At 31.9% G+C, this 9363-nt stretch overlaps 1 long non-coding RNA gene and 1 other non-coding gene across 2 annotated transcripts; both read right to left on the bottom strand.

Annotated features, from left to right (window-relative positions):
- Positions 1-373: 373 nt before the first annotated feature.
- LOC104231577 (uncharacterized) lies at positions 374-5867 on the bottom strand. The gene is made up of 2 exons (XR_712109.2): positions 5615-5867; positions 374-910 (listed from the first exon to the last, which is right to left on the bottom strand). It is a non-coding gene; the product is annotated as an uncharacterized lncRNA (long non-coding RNA).
- Positions 5693-5797, bottom strand: LOC138884508 (U6 spliceosomal RNA). Its single transcript, XR_011404689.1, has one exon. It is a non-coding gene; the product is annotated as a U6 spliceosomal RNA (small nuclear RNA).
- Positions 5868-9363: the final 3496 nt, after the last annotated feature.

Below are 9363 nucleotides of genomic sequence, written 5' to 3'. Positions count from 1 at the left end.
ACACACAAGCTAAAAGAAACCCAATCCAACCCCAAAAAATAGTTTTGGACACATAAGCACTTAATTAGAGAAAAAGATGATTAAATAAAACTCAATAGCAACTGACCAAATTAAGGAGATGATTGACTGAGACTCAGATAAAATCACGAGAGAACTCTTGTTTTTTTAAATTTCAAGAATCTAAATTTACAAAAATGGTGGAGAAATGGGATTTCCAATGGACTTTAAGTTAGTGAGGGGTGCTAGGTGTAATTTTGAAAATTTGGATCATATACCTCCAAGCAAAAGTTAGCTAATGAGTTAGGATTTATCAAAATACTATTACACGTTTCATCAGACAAATATGGACACTCTATAACAACCCGCACGGTGCTTAATAACATAAATGAGACCCAATATTGGATAAATAAATAATTGTATACATTTGATTCTTGATAACATGCAAAGAAAATAAATATGTGCCTGAACTCGGCTCAAAAAGCTATTTCAAGAAGTGAGGATTCTCTTATACCGCATAAAGAGACTGCATATCATTCCTTCAACCAACGTCGAGGGCTCTAACAAACACAACGAGTAGGATCTGCTCTCCTTTAGTTCATGTATTAATGTTATGCATAAATTATCAATACACCAACTTAGTTCTTTTTTGTGTTCCTTCTATGCAAAGCTAATTGACTGCTCTTTTGACTTCTCTACATAGTTTATGAAAGTCTTCGTAAATGACATATTCTAAACTCTAAAGTACATAGACTAGAAGTTGAAGAAAATAATATACCATTGTTATCTTTCTGAAGTAAAAAACAAATTATTAACAAATCTTTTCTTGAACATAATTTCAGGAGTAAAGGGTAAGCAATTCCAAACCCTATTGAACCAAACTTGTTAAGAACTGACATCTCCAAAGTGCGCTCTGCAAGACAATAAATGAGCTGTAAACATTCAGAAGAGTAGAGCCATAAACTAGGACTCTTGTTTCTACAACTATCCACAATCGTATACTTTCTCAGCAGAAAACAAATGTTTTGTACAGTTCTTAGACATGTTTGAAGAACATGTAAATGCCCCGTGAAACTAACCCCAAGAGCTGACATGCTGCAACGTATTATACTGAGGTCCTACAACATGTTGCAGTGGATAAAGCAGTGGCTTGTATTAAACAATTATGATGAATACTAGTTTGTACATCTTAGAGACTATTAAGTATCATTCTACCTAATTGCCATAATTCGAATATCACCTACGGGTTCATTGACTCAATTGAAGTTCATATAAGAAGTTTTATTTCAAAAAAAAACTAAGACAGTAACATTAAGAGTATGATTGGAAAGTCACCAGGTAATTGGAATTGGTATAATTACTAAGATAGTATATACAACCTAGTAATTATACAATATAGTAATTACGACGACATGTTTGTTTGTCATAACATAATTACAATGTAATTACAAACATACTGTTTGGTTACCCGTAATTACAAAGTTAGGTTAAATTTTAATAAATGAAGTAACTATCAAAATTTAAAAGTTAATATAATAAATATATGCCTATAAATATTTTTATAAGATAAATGATATAAGATTTGGTACTTAAGATGCATATTTTTTCTTGAATATACATTAATTAGTAATCATATATTTATAATTAATATTGTAAAAATAATTGATATATATTTAGTTATTAATAATATTTAGTTTAATTAATTATTAAAACTAAAGCATACGTTTTGTAATAACACCATAGAATGCATGTTTGATAAAATAAATTAATATTTATAAATATAATATCATAACATTATTCAAATATTTGACAAAACTAATCTATCAATTCTAACTAAAAAAATTAACAATATGCAATGTGAAATAATAAGTAAATACTACTAAAACAGTAAATTGAAACCATAAATATAACACTATTTCAAAATCCCAAAAAAAAAGTTTAACATATGTCAAATTCAAACATAATAAAAATTATAAGTTCCAATACAACTTAAGATTAGGAAATATAATAAGGTTATAGCCTCATTCAACAACGAAATTCTACTTTAATGACATCACCCATTATATGCCAAATTTGTTAATGACTCGTTATTTCTAATATTAGGAGGTGTAGTTTCAAAAACTAGAACAGTAACGCAGTTACGCTAAATGAGGAAAATAAAACAAATAGAATATAAAATATACGATCAATTACGTGGATTCACAAGAAGTAAAGGTACAGAAATAAAAGATAAATAATGTACAAAAAAATATTTTAAAATTAAAAAAGAAATTTAAAAGTTAAAATAAAATAAAAAGTTAAAATGAAAAGAAATTAAAATAATGGAAATAAAACGTTATAAAGAAAATAAATTAAAATAAAAACAAAAAGGAAGGAAATTAAAAAATAACCTTGTAATTACACATATTACCACCAAGTCTCACCTCCCCTTGAGAATTAGAGAGTGTAATTACACCTCTCCAATTACACTCAATTCCATGTTGATCAAGTAATTACTTGACCAGACAAACATGCCAAATTGTGTAATTACACTCAATTACATCCAAATTCAATTTCAAACAGGCTCTAAATGAGTTTGCTCCATAAAGTATATATAGTAGTTCCTTCACCTTTTCATACTGTTATGAGTCTTAAAAATTACCAACCCATGCACAATTATAATTCTATCTTCCACAAAGCAATCCATACATATAATCGTTCTTCTAAGTCCTCCCCGACTTTGCATGCGACACGGAGGGTTCGTGCAGTCCTCACCTGGACACAGCGGCGAAGCTATGAATTTTTTCCATGGTGTTCAAGCTTGAAAGAAGTGAAAAAATTCCCGATAAAAAATGTTCAATATGTATTATATACCTCTAAAACATAATATTTTACTTCTTGCTGAGTAATATGTTTCTATCACATTGGAAGTAGGTTGCGAGGAACCATATTTTAGTCGACTGTTGTAAGCAGACCCTACAAGTTTCAACATCATTCACCCAATTGCCTTTTCGTAAATCCTAGCTTGTTCTATAGCTGTAACGACCTGACCGGTCGTTTTGAGCTCTAACGCGTCATTCCGCAGTTTGAGGCCATGAGCAGCTTCACTTCAGGTATTATGACTTGTACGCATGGTCGGAATTGAATTTCGAGAAGTTCGGAGTTGATTTGGAAAGAAAATTCTCAATTTGGAAGCTTTAAGGTAAAATAATGGACTAAGATTGGATTTTTGAGTAAACGACCTCGGAATCGGGATTCGAAGGTTCCAACAGGTTCGTATGATGATTTCGGACTTGGGCGTACGTCCGAATCGGGTTTTGGAAGACCCAGGAATGTTTCGTCACCTATTGTGGAAGTTGACATTTTTGAAAGAATTTCATAAGTTTGGGTTGAAGTACATTTCAGTGTTATCAGTGTGCGTTTGGGATTCCGAGTATGGGAATAACTCCGTATGGTGATTCTGGTATTGGGAGCGCGATCAGAAGTGAATTCGGAGGTCCGTGGGTCATTTTGAAGTCATTTGGCTAAAGATAGAAATTTAAAGGTTTTTGAGGAATTTGACCGGAAGTGGACTTTTTGATATCGGGGTCGGATTCCAATTCCGGAAGTTGGAGTAGGTCCGTAATGTCGAATATGACTTGTGCGCAAAATTTGAGATCAATCGGACGTAATTTGATAGGTTTAAGCATCGAATATAGAAGTTTGAAATTCTAAAGTTCATTAAGCTTGGATTGGAGTGCGATTCATTGTTTTAGCGTTGTTTGATGTGATTTGAGGCCTCGACTAAGTCCGTGATATGTTTTGAGACTTGTTGGTATATTCGGACGGGTCCCGAGGGGCTCGGGTGAGTTTCAGGGTGGTTTCGGACCATTTCTATACCATTTTAAGCTGCTGGTTTTTGGCTACAGCAGTGTGCTACGTGATCGTGGGGAATTGGCCGCGATCGCGATGAGTAAAATGGAAGAAAATGGCCAGTGATTCGCGATCGCGGAAGGTCTTTCGCGATTGCGTAGAGGAAAGTTTCTGCTGCACTAACCCTACTTTGGAAGCTTGTATCTCGCAATCTATAAGGAATTTGGAGATGATTCAAAAACAAAAGTTGTAGCCCTTTATGTCTAGTTTTCAGAAAATCAAACCATTTGGTATTTGGAGTTGTGTACAAAAAGGTATGAGTGTTACACTACAGCCTATCCGGGAAGAGTTTGGAAATCGCGAAGAAGAAATTTGTGTTGCACAGGGCTGATTTTGGAAGCTTATATCTTGTAATATATAAGGAACTGGTAGATGAGCAAAGCATGAAAGTTGTAGTCCTTGGAGTCTAGTTTTCAAAAAGTTAAACCATTTGCAATTTAAAATTTTGTACAAAAAGTTATGGCCATTATACTAGAGACTGTCTGGAAAAGCTCGGCATTTGTTCTTCGCGATCGCGAAAAGCAAATTTTGGGCTGAGAAATGTTGTGCTTCGTGATTGCGAAGCATTTTCCGCGATCGCGAAGAGTAAATACCTTGGCAGAAGCTATATTTCGAGGTTTCAGCCATTTTTATCATATTTGGAGCTTGGATTGAAGCGATTTTTGAGGCGATTTTCACCCTATAGATTGGGGTAAGTGTTCTATATCCGAAAGTAATTATATTTCATGATTCTATGGTTATATTCATCATTTATTTTGGATTTAAATGGAAGAAATCAAGATTTTTGTAAAACTTTTCAAGATCCTAGATTCAAGATTTGGACGTCAAGTTGTTATCGGAATTTGATAAAATTGGTATGGTTGAACTCGTATCGGAATGAGTTGTCGGATTTTGTGAGTTTTTTCGGATTCCGGGCACATGGGCCCAAGGGCGATTTTGTCAACTTTTCGAACGAAGTTAAGAATTTATCTAAATTGAATTATTGTGAGTATTAGAGCCTATGTTTATGGATTTTCTCATTTATTGGCTAGTTTTGGAGCGTTGTGCACCGATTTGAGTCGTCGGAAGGGATTGGAAGCCGGTTTTGGAACTTCAGAGCGAGGTGGATCTCCTTTCTAACCTTGTAAGAGGGAATTGTCCCCATAGGTGAATTAATTGGATATGTGCTCCTATTTGTGGGGGCTACGTACACAAAAGGTGACGAGAGTCCGTGTATAGCTACTATTATGCATAAGTCCGGATAATTTAGGACCCAAAAGCATGCTCTACTTGTAATATTTGGAATCTTGTTGTCGATTTAAACATGCTTAAATCATATCGAAATGGTAAATGAATTTCTAAAGGAATTAAACATTTGAGCTCTCACTATTACAAATTCTTCTAAATAATCCTTAACTCTCCCCTTCTCAATCAATTTATTAAATGCCAAATACATAGATAGACATTTAAAGTCTCAATGTAGAAAATTTCTTGGTGACCTTAAAATTTAACCGTTGCAATAAAGGCACCAGAGCACTATTATGCTGAAATGAAAACTAAAGAAAGACCACGTAAGATATACTTTAAGTGCTCATATTCATAAATGTTTCAGGTGTTTCATGAGTGAAATTTACAGAAACATTAATATCAGAATTAGAAATTACACTAGGGCATAATATGCCTATCCCCGTCAACTAAATTTGGGCAGAAGATAAAAGAGGGACGAGGAAAGGAAGAGTTTACGGACCTTAAGAAAGTGTATCGGCGCAACGTCTGGCAAAAAAAGAATTTGAACCGGAGAATCGCCGCCGGCGAGAGGGCAAAACAAAATTTGGATAATTTTTCAATTTGCGTGTGTCATCCTTGCAAAGGCCATGCTAATCTTCACTGTATCGTTCCAGTTTTATCCGATGTCCCCGAAGAGAGAAACTCCACTGTTGAGCTTCGGGGTATAAAATCTGAAGAGCTTCAGTTCGTGGTCGGTGTGGGACTATTAGTTCAAGAACTGGAAAAGGGACTGACTTGCTCGTTTACTTGAGCCCTTTTCTAAAAGCCCATAACAAAATGGGCTGCTTGTGGACTATACTACTATAATAGAAGGGATTTTTACATTCCTATGGGGTATTATCACTTTTAGTCCGTGTCAAAGATTATTTACGTCTCATAATCGAAAAATTAGATAATTTTTTTTATATAGCATACAATATAAATATATTGCTATTATTTTTACATCGGCTATAAAGTATCATTTTTCCATTCCTATACTACATATCAAACTTATTTACCCTCCCTAATCAAGTTTTAACTTAATTATATAGGTATATATAATTTATCAATTATATACAAATTTATATTAATGAGTATCCCTTTATATTAGGAATTGAATAGGGAATCAGTTATTTCCATTTCCCCCCTCCCCCCTCTTTCTCCATCTCTCTCTCTCTCTTTCTCTCATTCTCTGTTCGTTCTTCAATTTTCTTCTTTCGTTTTTCTCTATTTTTTATCTATGAATTTTAATTGTTTTCATATAGAGTTTTAACTTATCAATTTCCTTTGATGTTGCACAATTGGTGTTCGAATTGAAATTGTCAATCAATAAATTTGAAGGTGTTTGATTCTCTACCATTGACGGCCATAAAAAAACTTCAAAGCTTTGAATTCGAATTTGGGTTTTCAAAAACTATTATTTGTTTGGATTGGGTATTGTTGCAAACGTTTGAGAATATTCTTTAGAGTCTATATCTCAATTTTTAGGGTGTCTGGTGAAGATTAGATTTGATTTTGGCTGAATTAAGAACACATGACATACAATATAGTTACGAAATTGTATTAAGTTGTATGTAAATTGTATTTAAGTTGTAATATGTTGTAATTAATTTTTTAAAATTTAAATATTTCATGAAAGTTGAAAAATAGTTATATAAGGTATGAATCGTTGTATGAAATTTATATTTAAGCTATAAATACTATCTTTTTACGTAAAGTTATTGATATGTATCAAAATTGTTTTAACAGAGGAAGTTTTGCTTGGAATTTCAGTGAAGAAGAAGAACACATCACTTAAAAAATATATACAAATCATATACAAAATACATACAAAAGATATATTGTATAAAAAATTATATGTAAGTTGTATGATATTATAGTTGTATTTAACTGGTTAGAAATGATGTATAAAAATTGTAGATAAATTGTAAATATGTTGAAAACTATCAAATTTATTGTATGAAATTTATTTTTACTATGCATTTTGTTGATAAATTCAAATTTGTATTAAATTTGTACGAATTTTGTTTTTAATCTGTATGTTGATGTACCATACATTGTCCTTTTCTCAAATTGATTTATTAAGGAAAGAAAAGTAGAGAATAAATTTCAAATAGACTCATGTGCACTATTTCATATTTGTTTGAACTGAAAAACTTGAATATTGATAGGAACCGAATGATTTGGTGGAGAAATTTTGAGTGTCACATTAAAAGCGCCATCGTCGCATTTAAGAGAAACTGAGTTTTATGTGAAATTTGAATTTTGTATGAGAAATTAACTGGATAACATAGATTCTTGTTGGAAATACTAATACAAAACTGAATCTTAAGTTTGGAGGCGATATATTACAAGATATAAGTGATCAGTTTCTGATCCTTTTCTTATTCCCAAACTGAGTTACACTCCTACTAATTTAAATTTAATAGAGTATAAAAGCACTCTAATTACTCAGATTAACATTAAGAAATCACTAAAAGAAAATTGACCCAACATTTAATCCCTTTTCTCATTAAATTGGGATTCATCAGAAAATTAAAAGAAAGGCCGAAACGGTTTCCCACTGCGAGCACCGATGTGCAACACCGGGAAGGGATGCTAAACACTTGGAAGGAGTCTTATTAAAAGAGGAGTGGAAAGAAAATATGAACAAAATGTAACAAAATCCCCTGATTTACGGCACTAATAATGGATTGTATATAATTTGTACGTAATCCTTATTTAGGATGAGTAATATATAAAATTAGGACAATTTTGGTAAATAAGTTTTAAATATTGTATAGGAAGAGAAAAAGTCCATAGGGGAATAATCCTTTCTCAAGTCAAACGCTACTTGAAATATTATGTTTTTTTAGAGAAAAAATGACTTTTTTGAGGTGTGAAAAATAGATTTATTGATACTAACTCTATTAATTATAAAAGGGTAACTTTGACCAGATAGTATGGAGAAAGAGTAAATTTGATAGGATAATATAATGGAGGTTAGATATAGATAATATCCGAAAATATGAGGTTAAATTTGACCCTTTTTCGGAGAATAAATCTTGAGGAGCTGAACAAAGTTCTGCACTGCTTCTTCCTTTTTCCCTTTGGTTTATTACTGCTAAAATTATCCTTTTATTACATTGAGATAATTCAGTATGACTATAGTTTGAGAGTCTGTAAAAGTATGCGCTTGATTGCAGAGGCGGATTCAGGATTTGAGGTTTATGGGTTTCTATTGTAATTTTAAATTAATATGCAATAATAACTGGGTTTACAGTCAAATATTTATCAATATTTAGTGAATTTCTTAATATACATACATAGTCTACGTAAGAGTTATTGGATTCCCGGGAACCCGTAATCTATGCACTAGGTCCGCCTCTGCTTGATTGTTACTTACAACTTAAAGAACTACTCCTATATTTTTGCAGCAACATGCATGTCAACATTGCAATAAATGAAGACCTTTCTTTGTAGCTACACATTTGTGCTAATATCATTGAGCTTTTAGTTAGCTGCTGATGCCTCATATATGTGGAAAACATCAACATATTCATTCTTATTGAGTATGATTGGTTCTTGTACTTATTGAAACTCATCTATATAACACTATATACATTCTAGGTCTTCCAAATTCCAATGGCTGAACTCTCCTAGTTTGCACGTTTATGTTATAGAAAGATAGGATTTTGAAGGTGACCGGTGCCATAACTTCTTTAATGTATACCTTATAATGATTAATACGGAATTTGTGAAGAACGTTTATTCAGTATTTTTGTAGTTTATTCGGGTGAACTATAAATATTTTTTATTTGCAAATATACAAAATTACATCTCAAATATAAAAAACCAAATGTAATTAGTATTTTAAATAAGGAAAGATGTAATTTCCTAGTGAAAATGTTAATTTTACTTGTGTTGTTATAATAAAGGTGTTATTCGAATAACACCGAATAACACTTTTATTATAACAACACAAGTAAAATCAACATTTTCACTAGGAAATTACATCTTTTTATGTATGCTAAAAACTAATTTACATAAGCAAGATAACATCTTCAATAAGAGAATTACATCGACTACAATAAGAAATTTAAAAAAATCTTCAATAGGTAAATTATGCCCCATAAGTATAAAATTAAATAAACTATAAGTTCCCAAAAATCAAAATCATAAATCTCACATTTTTAAGCAATGTTTACGAAATTTTCATTATAATTTATTAGTAAAGAGATTTACATTATA

Source organism: Nicotiana sylvestris, chromosome 12, assembly GCF_000393655.2.
Source record: "Nicotiana sylvestris chromosome 12, ASM39365v2, whole genome shotgun sequence".
Lineage (NCBI taxonomy): Eukaryota > Viridiplantae > Streptophyta > Magnoliopsida > Solanales > Solanaceae > Nicotiana > Nicotiana sylvestris.
Note: the sequence above shows the minus strand (reverse complement) of the source record. Positions and strands in the feature narration are given on the sequence as shown.